The sequence below is a fragment of the Gossypium hirsutum genome, chromosome D10 (assembly GCF_007990345.1).
Source record: "Gossypium hirsutum isolate 1008001.06 chromosome D10, Gossypium_hirsutum_v2.1, whole genome shotgun sequence".
Taxonomy (NCBI): domain Eukaryota; kingdom Viridiplantae; phylum Streptophyta; class Magnoliopsida; order Malvales; family Malvaceae; genus Gossypium; species Gossypium hirsutum.
In genome coordinates, this window is record NC_053446.1 from 24,193,031 (window position 1) to 24,212,449 (window position 19,419).

Sequence of the window (19,419 nt, forward strand, 5' to 3'; positions counted from 1 at the left end):
CAAGACATAACCCAAACCATTTAATCATGCATCACTATAAATAATAAATTCCTTACCCAATTCAGGCTGTACCAACACAAGTGCTTCCGTCAACAATTTCTTCAATCAGTCAAAACTTTGCTGACATTTATCTGTCTATTCAAATTTAACATCTTTCTGTAATAAACGGGTCATCGGAGAAGCCATCATAGAAAACCCCTATTATTCGCTCTAACTCTTGGGTTTCTTTGTGGTCTACCTCTGGTAGAAAGATTTCCTGATCTCGCACTATGTATAACTTCTCTCTTAGCTGTTTCAGGACAATCCCGAATAAAGTGATCTAGTGCACCACATCTAAAACAAACATTTTCACTTGCTCTGCACTCTCCGGGATGGCGTCTACCACATTGAGGACATTCTGGCCTAGAAGGTCGAGTACTGCCCGTACTTGAAACTGTAGTGATTTGAGCTCTAGAACCCTCAAATCTTCTGCTTCTGCTTCGGCTAGAATATCTGGCTGGAAAATTTGATCCACTAGAGAGCTCTCTAGGCCTCTTAGACGTAGACTGAAATGATTTACTCATTTGCCTCTTTTTTGTATCTTGCACTTCAACTTCAGCTTTGGCCTTCTCTTTTTCTTTTAACAAATCTTCTAATTTACAGGCTCTTTCCACCAGAACAACAAACTCTCTGATTTCCAATACACCCACTGATAGTCGGATGTCATCATTAAGCCCATCTTCAAATCTTTTGCACATGTTAGTTTCAGTGGACACAAATTCCGGGGCATATTTACTAGGTCTGACAAATTCGCGTTCATATTCAGTCACAGTCATCTTACCTTGTTTTAGCTCAAGAAACTCTTTCCTTTTCTGATCTATAAATCTCTGGCTGATATACTTCTTTCGAAACTCCTCCTGAAAGAAATTCCAGGTAACCCTCTCACTCGGTACCGCAGACACGAGAGTCTTCCACCAATGACAGGCTGAATCTCGAAGAAGTGAAACAACACACTTCATACATTCTTTAGGTGTACAAGATAATTCTTCAAAAACTCGAATAGTATTTTCGAGCCAAAATTCAGCTTTCTCGACATCATCGTCTTTGGTAGCCCGAAACTCTTCATCCCCTTGTTTCCGGATCTTATCAACTGGTGGTCTCTCTTTGATAACTATACCTGTAGCTGTGGAAGCTACATGGAGAACTTGAGAATCATGAGGGGGTGGAGGTCTCACAGCCGGACTCGTACGACCAAACTTAGCAAACCAATCATTCATAGCTTGGAAGAAGGCTTCTCTAGCTCCTCCTCCCTGACTAACTGATATGGGCCTTTCACTAACATTAACATCTAGTGGCACCGTCTCTTCTGCGGGAGCGAGCGCATTACTCTCTACTTCATCAGTGCCAACTCGTTCGGGATCCATAACTATAAAAGAAAAACATTTTAAAATCGTCAGGAGTCATCACACTATCAAAAAAAAGTATGGCATGTATAGCTAGACTCTTATTCATGCTAAATATTCTGAGAACCGGCTAACCCTGCTCTGATACCCAAAAAAATGTAACACCCCTTACCCGAGACCGTTGCCGGAGTTGAGCTCGAGGCATTACTTTACTTAACTTAAAAATCCGGGGCATATAATTTTACTTTTGAAATTAATTTCACTATTCACAACAAAATGTCCACTTGTGCAGCAGTTACTAATTTAGTTATAACTCAAGTTACGAAATACAAAATTTAAATCCGTAAATTTTCCCTGAAACTAGACTTAAACTTATTCTTACCATAAATTTTTCAGAATTTTTGGTTTAGCCAATTGGCACAGTTTATTTGTTAAAGTCTCCCCTGTTTCACCACTCGACTATCCTGACCTCTTGTCACTAAAAATAAGCTTTCTCATTGTAGGAATTTCATATGGTGTTATAAATTGCTTCTACAGAAAATAGACTCAACAAGGAATCTAAAAATATAAACTAAAACTTATAAACATTTTTGTAAATTTTTAATGATTTTCTAAACTCAGAACAAAGGACTCCAAAAACAGTTCTGACCCTATCTCACTAAAATTCACATATCTTAAAATATAAAATTTATTTTGGTACACCATTATTTTTATATGAAAGTAGACTAAATAATATTTAATTCTATATTTAATTAATCTTCTAATTCAATTTATACTATCCTAGGTGATTTTTCAAATCCACATCACTGTTGCTAGTTGAAATCTGTTTCTTGGCAAATTTTACTCTTTCATGATTTCTATGCATGATTTATCACCTAAACATTTGTAACAACAAACACCTTCATACTTAGCCATTTTAAAAACCATTCATCATCGAATAATTACATATCATTTTTTAGCAAAATCATAAATACAAACATTCAAAATAACTACGTCCCTATACATGCCATAACGCAAACATGGTTCATCATAAAATACCGAGTTGTTATCGTTGATAGTGTGGACGATCTCCGGCGTTTTTAAGTTCCTGAAAGTAGCTTTACAATACTATAAGAGAAAGAAAAATAAAAGAAATAAGCATAAAGCTTAGTAAGTTTACTAGCAAATAAATAACAACATTTAACACAAATAATTAAACTCAAATGTCAAGATCTCTAGTTTACTCTTTATTTAATCTCATTCTCGTTCTCTTGTTGGTTTACTTAGTTAACTCATGATCGTAACTTATTCTTCTCTTGCTAAAACATTGAGTATCAATTGATAATACAGTAAGTTCTTAACTCTTATAACTCATCACAGCTTGCCATTTATGCTTTTAAATGAACTTTCACTAACATGATTCGTTTACTAGCCCGTTGAGCCACGTTGGAATAATAAGGATACTTGGGTCTTTTCTGATAATAACATGCCAAAGCCATATCCCAGACATGGTCTTACATGGGATGTTCTAATATCGTTACCCATGCCATGTCCCAGACATGGTCTTACGGGGGACCTCTCATCTTGGTGCCAAAGCCATGTCCCAGACATGGTCTTACATGAGACCTCTCATCTCAGTGCCAATGTCATATCCCAGACATGGTCTTACATGGGACCTCTTTACCCAAATGTCATGACATTTGTCTCCGATACGTTCCTCATGTTTCAACGGGGCTTTTTAACACCGATTCTCTGTCATCTCATACTTGAGTCAACATTAAATAAATTCATAAAATAAATGCATAATTGCTGGAAAATAACAATATTAATAATAATTATTGAAATATTGTATTTATTTACCGTAAACTTTCCTCAATACAAAATATAGCCAAATTCACCAACTTAGCCTTCAACTTTATTCTCTCATTTGTCTAACCTCGAGTTTTGTTCTTCTTGATCTAAAATAGCAAATTTAACTCATTTAATACTCACAATCAAAATAGCCATCGACTCTAACTTTGGCAAAATTATGATTTTGCCCCTAAAATTTTGTAGAATTACACTTTTTCCCCAAAGCTCGGAAATTAAACTTCAACTCTTTTTCTTATGTTTTATAACATGCTGAACATTTTCCCTTGTATGACAACATCAAATTCTTACTCTAACATTTACTTATGAACATTAGGTATTTTTCTCGATTATATCAATATACTCGTCTTCACTTAAAATCGACTAGCAAAAGTTGTTTAACATAATTCCTAGCTTTATATTCCACCATAAAACATCAAAATAAACACTTTTCACCTATGGGTATTTTTCCAAATATAAACCCTAGGTTAAATTATTGCTAGAATAAGCTAAATTAAGCTATCGGGATCTCAAAAACGTAAAGAGCATTAAAAACGGGGCTTGGGATCACTTACCATGGAGCTTGGAAGCTTGAAAACCCTAACTATGGCTTCTCCGCTTGCTAAACTCAGCCTAATGAAGAAGATGATCAAAACTTGGCTTTTAATTTTGTTTTTAATTCATTTTAATAACTAAATGACTAAAATGCCCTTAATGAAAAACTTTGGAAACATGCCTAACCATGTCCATTTTTGTCCACCAACTTAACCAATGGTCTAATTACCATATAAAGACCTCCAATTTAAAATTTCATAACAATTGGACACCTCTAACATATAGAACTCAACTTTTGCACTTTTTACAATTTAGTCATTTTGACTAAATTGAGTGCCCAAACGTCAAAATTTTTGAGCGAAATTTTCACGAAATATTTTCGTGAAATTGTAGGCCATAGAAATATAATAAAAATAAAATTTTCCTCATCGGATTTGTGGTCCTGATACCACAGTTTGAATTGAAGCCTGTGATGTTTCAGATGCTTCAAATAGTGGGTAAATTTAGTGGAATGCCCACAGAAGATCCGTACCTTCACCTTTGACGGCTCTTAGAGGTGAATGATTCCTTCAAGATAGCCAATGTATCTGAATACGCATTGAGATTGAAGATGTTTCCATACTCAATGCGAGATAGAGCACGAGCATGGCTTAATTCATTGCCACCCGATTCTATTTTTACATGGCAAGATTTGGCAAAACGCTTTCTGGTTAAGTATTTCCCACCTAGCAAAAATGCTAAGTTACAGAATAAGATCACTAATTTTCAGCTAATGGATGATGAATCTTTATCGAGGCATGGGAAAGATTTAAAGAGTTACTACGTAAATTCCCTCACCATGGGATTCCGCATTGCATTAAGGTGAAGACATTTTATAATGGTCTCAATGTACGCACTAGGACGGTGGTAGATGCTTCTGCACTTTCTAAGTCTTATAATAAGACTTATGAAATTATCGAGAAAGTAGCCAGTAACAACTATCAATGACAGACCAATCAAGTAGCTCCAGGAAGACGAGTAGTAGGAGTGCATGAAGTGGATGCTCTCACTTCACTTGCAGCTCTGGTATTTTCAATTTTTTCAATGCTTAAAAACTTTTCTACTAATGGTCTAAATAATGTTGCAACTTAACCACCAAGTTAATTAAACGTTATTTCCTCCATATACTATGGGGATGGACATTTGTTTGAGAATTTTCCATCAAATCCCAAGTCTGTTTATTACGTAGGAAATCAAAACCAGAATAGAAGTGTATAAGGACCACAGCCCAACTTCTATAACCCTTCATGGCGAAACCATCCATACTTTTCTTGGAGTAACCAAGGAGTTAGATCGAACAACACCTGCATACAACTTAGATCAAATCAACCTCCAGGGTTCAATAAAAAAGTTTAGAAACCACCATAAGCTGAGCCTTCCAATAATTTGGAGAATTTGTTGAAGGCGTACATGGCTAAGAATGACGCCTTAATCCAAAGCCAAGCAATAACACTAAAAAATTTAGAGAACCAAATAGGTCAGTTAGCTACGGAGCTTCGTAATATACCCCAATGAGCCTTGCTAAGTGACACAGAAAATCCAAGGAATACGAGTAAGGAACACTACAAAGCAGTTGTTTTACGAAGCGAAAGGACTTTGAAACCTAAGGAAGCTGAGGTTGAAGTTGAACCTGCCAAGAAAAAGGAAAATCAACCGAAAATTGAAATATATGCACCACAGATTCCAGATTCTGAAAATTCTGAAGAGATAAAATCTAAACTAGTCAATTCTGATAAGCTAACACCTTTTTCAAATGCAGATACAATACCTTAGAAAAGTTATCCGATCCAAGCCAAAGTTCCATCACCTTCGTATCCATAAAGACTTAAGAAATAGAAACAATAGGTGCAATTCAAGAAATCTAGTGATGTTCTTAAGCAGCTTCATATCAATATCCCATTGGTAGAAGCCTTAGAACAAATGCCTAACTATGTCAAGTTCATGAAGGACATTTTTTTCAAGAAGAAGAGGCTTGGCGAGTTTGGGATTGTAGCATTAACAAAGGGGTGTAGTGCATTCCTACAGAACAAGCTATCTATGAAAATGAAGGACCCCGTGAGCTTTGCTATACCTTGTAACATTGGAGAATCTTACTGTGGTAAAGCTCTATGCGATCTAGGAGCAAGCATAAAATTGATGCCAATGTATGTTTTTAAGATATTGGGTATAGGTGATGTTCGACCAACAACTGTGACACTCCAACTGGCAGATCGATCTCTAGCATACCCGGAAGGAAAGATCGAAGATGTTCTAGTACGTGTAGATAAGTTTATTTTTCCTGCTAATTTTATTGTTTTAGATTTTGAAGCAGATAAGGAAGTGTCAATCATCTTGAAGAGACCTTTTGTAGCAATGGGGAGAACATTAACAGATATGTAGAAAGGTGAACTCACTATGTGAGTTCAAGATGATCAGATGACTTTTAATGTTCTTAAAGCCATGAAATTCCCTGATCCGGTGGAAGAATGCTCAGCAATGAGGAGCTAGAATCGTTAATTTCTAGAGAATGATAGTGCAATTTTGTAGAAGACCCCTTGGAAAACACTTTAGGGTCTGAGCCACTAGAAGATGAATAAGGTAAGGAAAATATGGCTTTAATGGAAGCTAATCCAAAAGGCTATGTATGACTAGCACGTTTTGAATCATTAGAGTTGGAATCTCAGGAATACACACAACCAAAGTTAATCGAGAAACCACCCAAACTTGAATTAAAGGTACTTCCTTTTCATTTGAAATATGTTTATTTAGGTAACTGTTTTACTTTTCCTATGATTATTTAAGCAGGATTAACAAAATGCTAAGAGGAGTAGTTGATTAAAGTTTTGAAGAAATTCAAAAAGGTAATCTGTTTGACTTTAGATGATATCCGAGGAATAAGCCCTTCTTTTTGTATGCACAAGATTATATTGAAGGAGAGCGAGAAAGTTAGAATTGATGGGCAAAGAAGACTCAATCCTATAATGAAAGAGGTGGTTCAGAAGAAAGTTATCAAATGGTTAGATGCGGGAATTATTTACCCTATCTCAGATAGTTCATGGGTAAATCTGGTATAGTGTGTACCAAAGAAAGGTGGAATCACGATTGTAAATGAGCATAATGAATTAATCCCAATGAGGACGGTTACAGGCTGGAGAATCTGTATAGACTACAGAAAGTTGACCAAGACAATCGGGAAGGATCACTTCCTACTTCCTTTCATGGACCAAATGTTGGACCGGCTGGCAGGTAAAGAATATTACTGTTTCTTAGATAGATATTCGAGGTACATCTAGATACCTATAGCCCTAGAAGACCAATACAAAATAACATTTACTTGCTCGTACGCTACGTTTGCTTTTAGACACATGCCTTTCAGTTTACGTAATGTACTTGCAACATTTCAATGATGCATGATGGCAATATTTATTGATATGGTTGAAAATTTTGTTGAGGTATTCATGGATGATTTTTCGATTTCGATGATTCGTACGGTATTTGTTTAAGTAATTTGGCTAAGTAATTCGTGCAATAGTTCGAGTTAGTTTACCTATTGGGCCAATACCAGTCTTAAGGTAGTTTTAACGATCTAATTGAGTGTGCAAGACACCTATTTTCAGGCCTAAAAGCATCAAGAACAACAACTAAGTTGCAACACAAGCATCTAGTGTCGCAACAAAACTGAACCAATACAAGAATTTATATTTAAAGTTGTGTGTTGCGACACGCACTAGGCTGTGTTGCTACATAGGTCTGATGGAGGGAAAAAATTAATTAAGGGTGTTTCCATCTGCACAATCCATATTTAGTGTGTTTAAGGCTTGTATTTGACCTAAAATGGGTTGCTAACTTTGCCTACAATAGGAGGCTTTTGCTCAACTAGAGGGAGCTTTTGTCAAGCCATTTTAGGGTTTTAGTTTAGTTTAGGATTTTAACTTAGTTTTATTTTATTTTAAAATTTTTTTTAGTTTTATTTATTTTAAAATATTTTTATTTCTTATTATTCAACTTGGATTCAATTTAAGTCCAAGTTTTCTTTATTTAGTATTTTCATTTTTTTTACGTTTCTCTTGCAAACGACATCTCAACAACTATTAAAAGATTTCACAAATCTAAGCAAATCTAGTTTATCAATTTATATCTTTCTCTCATTTTAATTTAATTCATGTGTTTTGCATGATTAATTCAATTCTAATGAAGATGGTAATTGAATAGATGAGTAGCTAAGTCCCTTAGGGAGATTAACAAGTGGATGTGGGAGTGATTAACAAAAGAATGAGGGTTTCTCATGTGAGTTAGTTGGTATAAATTTATGCGTGCTTAAATCCCAGGTCTGACAACCCTAGGAAGTAATCTAGGTTAAACGAGGTCGATAGATAAGTTTGTTGAGTAAATCGTGATTTATCCTGGTTAGGAAAGTGAAGTCGAGAGATAAATAAGTATTAGTCGAGTAATTAATTAGTAGAGGCTGAGAGGTGACCACTTCTCTCTCTCTCTCTTTGTCATTGCGAGCGAAAAGAGAGAGATATGAAAACCAACATTCGAGAATTAAAATAAAATATAATTATTGCGGCTTTACTGCAAGTGTGATAGATCGGTTGTAATATTTATAGTGTTAGAATAGAACACTGGAGTATTCCAAGAATCGAACCCAAGAGAATCATGGATTCAATAATTTCTAAATAGCGTGCATGTAAAATAAAAATTTTAACCAACTAATCGCAAAAGTTATATTAGGGAAAATCATATAGTCAAAATAAGTTAATCTACTCTACTATCTAACTAGCAATGACTAAATTGTAAAACATGCAAAGTTACAAAATTAACAATTAAATAATGAACAGTGATTGGTTGACATTGATGTGGTTTACTAATCCTCGAATTAGCAATCCAAATCGCTTAAACTCCCAAAATGACTCCATTTTACCTCTTGGTTTCCATTTTTCCATGTTAGATAAATTAATCTGGATTATTTCTTGATCTCACCGATTAACCTGGGACTAATGAATTGGTGCCAAACAAGATCTCCTCTCGTCTCGCTTGCCTAAATGTTCCTTTAGGGTCGTCGATCCTAAGTTTTGAAGTTCATTCAAATGAGTCCAATTTATTACAAGTTGGTTATTCATCCAAAAATCAGCTCATCACATCTCCATCAACCAACCCCTTTTAAAAGTTTAGCTACTCATGCTGGAAATAAATTTAACAACCATGAAAATGAAAAGAAAAGAATTCATTAAAGAAAAACTTGAGAAAAATATAAAAGTTCATATTTTTATGCAAGAAACTTTAAAAGACATGTAAAGAGAAGCATTTAAGAAGAAAATCTAAAGCAATAAACATAAAAGGGACAAAATTTAACAAGTCCAAAGTAAAAGAAACTGAAATACTTTAAACTAAATTTGAAAATGTCTTACAACTAGGGTACAGGGACTAAAAGTGCAAATAAAGTTAAGCTACAGTGAGAAGTAACTTAACTAACAATAGGAACAACTAAAACAAGAAGAAAAGTTGCTGGGAAATGTAAAATCTACAACTAAGGAAATGAAAATAAGAAACCCTAGTAAAAAGGAAGAAAAGCTAAAAGAAAATCTAAAGAAAACTAAGCCTACACTAAGGTAATTTGGCCTCTTTTTTTTCTCTCAGCCAAATTTTGGCTGATATAGCAGCTATTATGACCCAATTCTTATGCCCAAAATACCCTTGAATAGGCCTTCAATGATTGGTGCTTCGGGTGGACAAAGACTACCTTTTTTTTTCATTTTTGTCTCCTCATGATATCAGTATCGCAATACAAGGAAGAGGATATCGCGATACCTTAGAAAGTTTCAAACTTGGGGAACTTCTTGGAGGGTGGATATTATGATGCCCAAAGTGGATATCACGATACCACTGAAGGGTGGTCCCCAATCTCAGGTCTGTTAGAGGTATTACGATTCTATGGTTTGGATATCGCAATACCCTCTCCTTTGGTGCTATTCTCGCTTGGTTTTAGCTCCAACATGTCATTACTCTCTCAACCATACGTTAGGCCCCCCAATGACACTATTGGCCAATTTGAGTATTAAAATGAGTAAAAATAAGACATTTACTGTAACACCCCTAACCCATCTCCGTTGTCGAACTAGGATTACGGAGCATTACCGTACTATCAGAAACATTTAACATAATAATATTTAAATAAATTAATCATATCATTGTCCATTTAATTACATGCATTCTATCCCTAAATCGAGCCCTTGAGGCCTTAAAAATAACATAGAACCAATTCGGGACCAATTTGAAACAAAATGGAAAGTTTAGGAAAAAGTTGCAAAAATTGGAAACAAGGGTCACACGGCTGTGTGGAATCACCCCAGGCCATGCAACTTTCGAACAAGGGATACATAGCCATGTCCTAACCTGTGTCCTCACCCGTGTAACTCTCTGAGACGCCTCACATGCTTGTGTAACTCACTGACTTAGTACCCTAATGAATCACAAGTGACACACGGCCATGTCGCTAGGCTATGTGTCTCACACGGCTGTGTGACAGCCCGTGTCTCAGGCTGTGCGAACCCAAAATTCACTTAAGATCAAACCATTTCATAACCAAACCATGCATAAACATCCAATCCATGTGTACACACTTTCAAGGGACTCAAACATCATCCAAATACACTTAAACATACCATTCAAAACATCTTAACTTGCCTAAACAATAGACCATTCATAGGCACTACAAACATACCAAAACATCAATTATCAATACATGCCATTTTGTTCAAACATAATAACCTAATTCAAACACCTAGCAAAACACATCACATTTACTATTTTCAAGCCACGACTAGCATACCAAAATACCATACCTTTCAATTACGCTAAAGTAGTAAAAAAAACATTACTTAATAAGCAATATAAGTTATTCAACTAAACATAAAATTCAAAGACATAAACTTACTAAATCAACCATTTAATATATCCATGAGCTATCAATACAAACGACCTATCATGATAATATTGCCATTTCCATACATGATAACGTAACTCAAATATGAACTAAAACATGTCACAAGCAATCATTTTCAAGCCAGCATTAACATGCTAAGATAACCTTATAAACAAGCACTTTAAAGTAACAAAAATCACATATCTTGGTAAGGCATCAAAGTGTACCAAATAAACATAGCTTTCCAAAGCTTATACATGAAAAAACACCATTAACACATACACCATAATACCATTTCAAATCACCCTATACATGTTACTCAAACACTACTGAATTGTCTACTAGATAGTGTGATAGGTCTCCGACGAGCTTCCAAATAGATCAAGCTTCTGATAATCTAAAAAAAAAGAAACTACGTAAGCAACAAGTGCTTAGTAAGCTCGTATAAACTTTAAACATAACTTACCATTTCATTTATACAATTCATAGAATAGTATAAGTCATTAGTAGTGCCATAACTTGATAAAAGCCTATCCAACATCATCAACTCACAAGTTAGTATACTTGTCCATGATTCAAATAAATTTAACCATAAGATAAGTAGATTTCCATATGTAAACATATCATTTAATTCATCAATATTTCCATGAGATCATGATTCATTCTATTTGCATACTTACCATTCCCAATAATACAATTCAAAGATTAAACATAAATCAATACCAATGCCATGAGTTTAATATAAGCCTATTCAAGCATCATCAAGCTCACATGTTAGTAGGTTCATCAACAACACATATAAACTCATTTACATCATAAGTAAATTTCATAAGATACATTACATACGAATCAACCCCTTTCATAAAGTCATGAATCCTTCTATTAAATCATTTATTGTTCCATTCCTTTTCTTACCCATTGAATAATCTAGAATTACATCAGATACTTGGGAAAGCTCACACGAAGTGTGTCTTTACAAATAACCATAACATTTCCTTTATATCATTGCTCACACGAGCTGTGAAATGTGCCTGCTCACAGAAACTGTGGAGAATCCGTAAAAAATGTAGGAACTCAGCCATCGATAGGACATTCAAAACCAGTACCCGAAACATGAAATCCCTAACGGCATGTCATTTGTATCCTATGAATTCTTAAGGTTCAACCAGGCTTGATATCCGTCAATTCATTATAATATGGATACACTCATATATATATATTGATTCATTTACATTACAAACAACATAGTAAAAATTTAATTTAAAAAACATTATAATGATTACAGTTGATACGAACTTACCTGATTAAACTGCAACAACAACTAAGTACAGGGGCTATTTGGTAATTTTCTCTTCTCCTCGATTTTCCACTCGTTCTTAATATAAAATAATAATCCCATTCAATTCACCAATTCTAACAGAAAAATAAATTCATTTTATGCAATTAAGTCCTTTTTGACATTTTTACAAAATTTTCCCCAATATTTTACTTTTATATAATTTAGTCTCTAATCTCAAAACATGCAAATTAACCATTTTTATTCAATTTCAAGTTTAGCTGAATTGTTTGGAACCCTATTACAACACATATTTTCTGTTATTTCACAGCAAGTCCTTGTACTTTTACTAATTTCACATTTTAGTCATTAAACATTAAAATTACCAAAAATTACTTTACAAAATAGTCCTATCTAGCAACCAAGCTTAAGATTCTACCATAAACTTTCAAGAACATATCAAATTCATCAATGACACATTCCATAACATTTGAAAATTTAACAAATTGACCCCCGGGTTAGCTAGATTAAGTTAATACGATGACAAAAAACATAAAACTTACTAAAAACAGGTGACGATTACATACCATGCATGAAATTTTAGCTTTGGAAAAAAGATTCTTCCCTGAAAATGGTGTTTCGGCCATCCCTTCTCCAAACTGAAAAAGATGATATCTTTTTCCTTCCTCAATTTCAACTTTAATTAGCTAATTACCATTTTACCCTTAAATATTAAACCAATTTTCACCACATGCCAAGCCATAATCATCCACTAGCCTTAAAATTGGTTGAATTGCTACTTAAGACCCTTATTTCATGCTTTTATATCCATTAAATACAAATAAATCTATAGCCATTAAATTTTACATCTTTACAATTTAGTCCTTTCCAATTAATTAGCTATCTAAACATTAAAATTTCTTAACCAAATTTTAATATGACCTTAATAAGACTCCGTAAATATTTAAATATTTATGTCTCAATTTATAGAAACGAGGTCCCAATACCTCAATTTTTAAAACCACTTGACTTTAGGGTCATACCACTTGAACCTAATTATTCTTTCAAATAACATAAATTGTCAATTCAAAATTTATTTTAATACTATATTAGACTCGTAAATATTAAATAATAATATTTACAAACCTACTCGTCAGATTTGTGGCCTCCAAACCACTATTTTTGACACTATTGAAAAACGGGCTATTACATTTACACTTATTAACTTAAAATCTAAAAATTACAAAAAAACTACAGAAAATACACTACTTTGCTTGAGAATAGACTCCTTAAGTATACCGGGAAAGCCTAATTTGCCATATCAAATTATGATAGATTAAGAGGTGATACTGGTTAGATAATAATTAATTCACTAATAAAACCTGGATTCGGAAGTTAATTACAACCACTGAAGCGAGTTAATCTTCTATTTGTTATTCGAGAGTTTTTCATTTGTCAACTTTATTTTCGTAGTTTAATATTTCTTTTATGATTTTAATGTTTAGTTTTAATTATTGTAATATAATTTTTAATGATTACTATTTAGACCTACTACTGTAGACGATATATTTAGATTTAATTCAACCTCCCTTAGGTACGATCCTCGAAATCCTTCTAATACCCCGTTGTGCATTTACTATATTACAATTTGACCTATATACTTGTAGACATCGCTGCTATATTTCTATATCTTTTTGTTACATTATTTCTAGTCAAACGTTCACACATTTGGCGGAAGTCACTTAACATTTTGTAAACTTTACAATTTGGTCCTAATCTGACATCGGTTTAGCAAAAAAAACTTTTGTAAGCTCAATTGAGACCCGAAAATGATTTTATATCCTATTATACACATTTGATACTTTTACTTAAAATTTTCAATGTTCTCAAATTAAGTATAAATGATTGTAGTTGTTCTGGCAATGAATGTGACATCATGTAGCTCAGACCTGATAATCGGGTCGGGTATGTGGTGTTACAATATACATGAAAATTTTATTTTGATTCAAATGTTCACATTGAAAGAAATGAATATATACATTTATTTTCATATTGGATTAATATAATTATTTGTGTATGCAACATATCAACATAAAATTATACAAATTCGATAATGTTGTTAATGATTTGTGAAACCAAATCAAATCAAAGTTTCATGAATAAAATTACCCAAAAGTAAAAATTCATATATGACATTGCACATTAAATCAATATTCATATATAGTTTTGATATTTATCCCCACTTAAATCTACTAAAAAATCAAGATACTCATATGATTTAATTATAATTAGATTGAATCTGAGACAACATTCTACTTATAGAGTAGATATGACGATACTAGACATGATAGGAATACGACACAAAAATATATAAACCTGCCATGAAATAAACAATTAGTCCTTTTAATATGAATATTTCAAAATTTATGCATAAAATTTAGCAATAAATATTTCGATGCCTTAGAGAATATTCATATTCTAGATAGGTTTTAATCTTGATCGTCAATGTAGATATATTTTAATCTTGTAGATAGGTTTTAATCTTAACCGTAAATATAATTTAAATTGTATCGTTGGATTTAAGAGAGCTCAACTATAAATAAATCTCCCCCTCATTTATAATCATCTCACTCAATTATAATTCTTCAAAGTAATAGAAAAACTTTGAGAGCATTTACTCAATTTGATTTTTTTTATTTGAGTTTATCATAATAACTCGATTAACTCAAATATCTCAAACTATTTAATTCAAAATTTGAATTTTTTATCGATTTTTTCGAATTGAATTAAATTTTGATCACCCCTAGTTAGGATGACTTAGGCGGATTTGAAGCTAAGTTTTTACCTAGGGTTGCGTGGTTGGTGAGACTTAAGTTATAGCCCCGTGATAGTTGGTATCTGAGCCAATGTTCGGCAAGGCGTTGGTCGAGTTGATAGAATGAATAGATAAGCAAATTGAGCTTAGAGAGACTCATGGGAGGGCCAAGAAAACTAGTTGATTGAGGGATGTCCTATCGACTTTGGAAGGTTGGGTGACCAATTTCGAGGAATCTGTGAATGATATGAAGGAAACACTCGAGGTAGTTGAGGGATACATTGTAGAGTTTGACTCGATGAAAGAGCAGTTCAAGGAATATGTTGTGGAGACTCTCGGTTCCAATGTGGAAGCAATGTAAGGGGTATTCTATTCCACTGTAGATAAGTTGATAGTGAGGGATGATGCTCTCGAGGCTATTGTGTCTATGTTGAAGGAACAAATTGAAGAGCTTAAGAGGGAGCTCGTTATCTGCAAAGTTGTTTTGGTAATGAGGTGTTGGTTACGACACCCAAGCCTAAGGTGGATGTCCCCAAGCCGAAATAGTTTACAGGGACAAGGTTTGCTAGGGATGTGGACAACTTCTTGTGGGGAAAGGAGTAATACTTTTGTTCTGGAGGCATCGTGGATGATGCTACTAAGGTAAATACTATTATTGTGTATTTTACTTATGGCAATCTGTTATGGTGGCATTGTAGGTCTATAGATGAGAAATGGGGTAGAGCTACCATTGAGACTTTGGAGGAGTTTCAGAGTGAATTTAAGGGGCAGTTTTACCCAAAGTATGTCAAGTATGAGGCTTGGGCTAAGTTGGGCAAGCTTACGCAACAAGGCACAATTAGGGAGTATGTGCGGGAGTCCAATGAACTCATGCTCCAAATTTCTAATTTAGGTGAGTAGGAGGCATTTTTCTCCTTTTTGGATGGGCTAAAGCCTCGGGCAAAGTAAGAGTTGCAATATTGAGGGGTCAAAAAACTTACCAAAGCCATGACTGTACTAGATTTTTTTATTGAGCTTATTCTAAGGAAAGACAAGTTTGAGTCTTCCAAACCCAAGGAAAAGGACAATGGTAGGGGAGATAAAGAAGGACATGTTCAAAATGACAATGGTGTAAATGGTGGTAAGAGGAAACCACATAATGGGAAGTTAAAAACCAACATCAAACCAAAAAACCAATGAAGTTCTTCTTATGTTACAGTTCGCATAGGATACAAGATTTCCCATAATGATTTAAGCTGTCCATGATTAGTAAAGAAGATGAAGTGGAGCCTGTTGAGGATAGGGTATTAAATTTTGGGTCAATAATACTCAATTCTGCTAAAACGAAGAGGTATCACAAGCATAAAGAGTTGATGTTTGTGGATATCAACGTCACAGGTCGAAAGAGAGGTGCTCTTATTGATATAGGGGCATCTAGTTTGTTTATATTAGATAAAGTCATGGGTAAACTTGGTCTTTCAGTTAGCAAATCAACTAAGAAGATCAATACTGTAAATTCCAAAGAGGTCCCAACTGTGGGAGTAGCATAAGAAGTTAAACTATAGATCTGTTAGTGGAAAGACAATGAAGAATTTGAGGTAATTCATTTAAATGATTGTGACTTTGTTCTTGGTTTGAATTTTCTTGACAAGATTAATGCTTTGTTGGTTCTTTTTGTTGATTACATATGTATCTTTGATACTTGTTAACAATAATGCGTTGTGCTGGTGAGTCATGATGAAAATGGTGGAACCAAGGTATTATCGATAACCTAGCTACCCAAGGAAGTTCATTATGGTAAGAACATTGATTGGGTAGATCAGAGTGCTAAAGATGCCCCCTTGGAAATGCTAGAGGTGCAGCAAATCAATGTGAAACTTGTTGAGTTATTAGTGGGTTTACCACCTATGAGAGAGGTGGGTTGTGTATAAAACTTTGTGGGAAAAGTGATGATGCAAACTAGACATTTAAATTGAGTGAATTCTATGAGCAATGTACAACTCAAACACATTTCTAGTGTTTTTATTATGACTTACTGTTGGCTTGGTAAAGACATAAGGGCCCTTTTAGAGTTCTGAAGTGGGCAAGTCGAGGGGTTTACAAACCAGAGTTAGTGGCAATACTCAAGGTTAACCCAATGTTCAATGCGGGTGTGTCGAAGCTTATTTGTGAGGAAAAATGAGATCTTGATCGAGGCAAGTCACAATGGGGGCAAGTAAGAGCAGTGGGCTCTTGTGAACGAGATGTAAAAAGGAGAGAAACAATTAGAGTTAGACGATGACAGAGACATAAGCTGAGGCAAATGTTTTGAGGGGTGAAACTATCGAACAAAAAGAATGGTTAGGAATCAACTGAGGCGTTATGACAGTTTCAGGATGAGTTAGACCAATGTCATTCTGAGGATGCGACGAGGGCATCGTGAGATTGAAGCTCATGACAAATGCACATAGAATATCCCATGGAGGTTAACTGATTAAATGGGGCTTATTTAACCCACTTGAACTGGCTTGATTTGTGTAACATATGGAGAAGCCCATCTACTTGAAGCATTGGTGGCCTAGTGGAACACTCCAGTAAAACTAGAGTTATCATGGTTTATATTTATAATCTTAAGGGATAAGGTTGTATAGAGTTTAAATCCCTTATGACTCTCATCTTGTAAATTCAGAGCGTTGACAAATAATGGTATGCTGCTTGGAATATATTATATATTTTGCGTATATTTCTTGATGTAGACTTTTCTTTTTCTTTGTTTTGGTTTTTGATCTTGGAAAACAATGATTAATTAAAAAAGAAAATGAGTAAAAGAAGCAAAACCATACTAATTTTTACAATTTTGATATATATAGGCAAGCAGGGTCGTTACCCTTAAAATTGGAAAATTGTAATTCTTACTCTTTTATAAATCATCAAATTATAAATTAATATTGAGAAAATTTATGCTTTCACCTCAAATGAAAAATATTCTATTTAATCTTTTCAAAAATGATAAAAAAAACTAATACATGATAAAATCTATAGTTGACATCTCAAAATTTTTTTCTTTCAAAATTTATGCAATATCTAATAATCTTATATTTTTATTTTATTAAAATTTCAAAAAAATAAAGTAACATATTTTTAATGTTTACATTATAAAATCATATATTATTATAGATTTAATTTTTATATGATATAAATAATTACATAATATATAAAAATGATGTAATATAATATATATTAAAATTTTGGAAATAGATGAAGTCTTATTTAAATGATGGAATCTAAACCTGATCCATATTTTAAATGAGTCTAACTTTTATTTTTTGTCCAAGCTCATTTGTCAGATTTAATATTTTGTCCCATTCTCATAAATATCGAGCGAGTCTTCGAACTTAAGTGGTAGCCTAGCCTTAGGGAAATTTAAATCATTTTCTCCAATTATAAATCTAAATTGGTACTAATTTCACATACTTTGCATGTGATTTTATATGTTTATTGTTTTAGTTAATTTTTAATTAATGTATTTTTAATTATTGTAATTAATTTTTAATTCGTTATTGAAATAGTTAAACATAATTAAATTATTTGTACTATTTTTAACGTACAATATAATTTTACTTCATATAATAATTATTTAAAATAATAAATAAAAATATTATTAAAATGTATTAATTATTTTGATAATTCATATGTAGTACTGATAAAAAAATTTCATTATTAAACTATTCGACCCAACAATAAAGAAAAAGATATATTGTAAAATAAACTCTTCACTGTGTAACTTCTTTTTTTTTTATTTTCTTTATAACATACATTGACTATAATAATTTTTAAATAATATATAATTAATATTTAGCACAAAAATAATATCAAGTAAAAAATAAAATAAAAATTAGAAATTCAATTATAATTATTTTAACTAAATTTTTTAAGTAATAAATTTAAATAAATTGTAATTATTTTTAAATGTCGATATAAATATATAGTAGAGAATAAATAGTATTCATCGGGTTTTAAAATCAATACCTCTATGTTTTGAAACGTGCAGGGACTCAAAATAGAGATTTGATATCTATACATTTGCTCGAGTATCAATACTCGGGGGTTAAAATATCGATATTTCATGACAAGTACCGATAATTTTTTAGACTTTGGCTTTTAATTGACAAATAGAATGCAAGTTTGGTATCATTTTTTCAAGTGGTATGGATATCACTTAAAGAAAATATCAATACCCTAGTGTCAATATCAATACCTACGTGACAAGTTTGAGATTTTGTTAAATGGACCTTATGCATGTTTAATTATTATTATAAGACTGTTTGATGTATGGTTAGCATGTAACATTGATAACTAACAAGTATAATTGACTTAAAACCTATACAGCTATTAAAACGGAAGATGCTTCATTTGGAATGAATGAAAGATGCTTCATTTGGAATGAACTTTTACTTGTTTTATATAACATGAGACGGTCGTGTAGCATCCCGTATTCGGGCTTGGCGACCAGGCTGGGTATATGGTGTTACAAAAAACCCTCATCTTTATTACTAAGAGTATTTTTTTTAGTTTCCCCCTCCCCCTAAACATATTCCATAACTTTTAGTTAAGGAACTTAGGTTTCTTTTTTTCGTTTCTTTTGCATGACCGTGGATTAATT

General features: G+C 33.2%; 1 non-coding gene across 1 annotated transcript; it reads right to left on the reverse strand.

Moving 5' to 3' along the window:
- Positions 1-4,504: 4,504 nt before the first annotated feature.
- Positions 4,505-4,609, reverse strand: LOC121222794 (small nucleolar RNA R71). Its single transcript, XR_005920165.1, has one exon. It is a non-coding gene; the product is annotated as a small nucleolar RNA R71 (small nucleolar RNA).
- Positions 4,610-19,419: the final 14,810 nt, after the last annotated feature.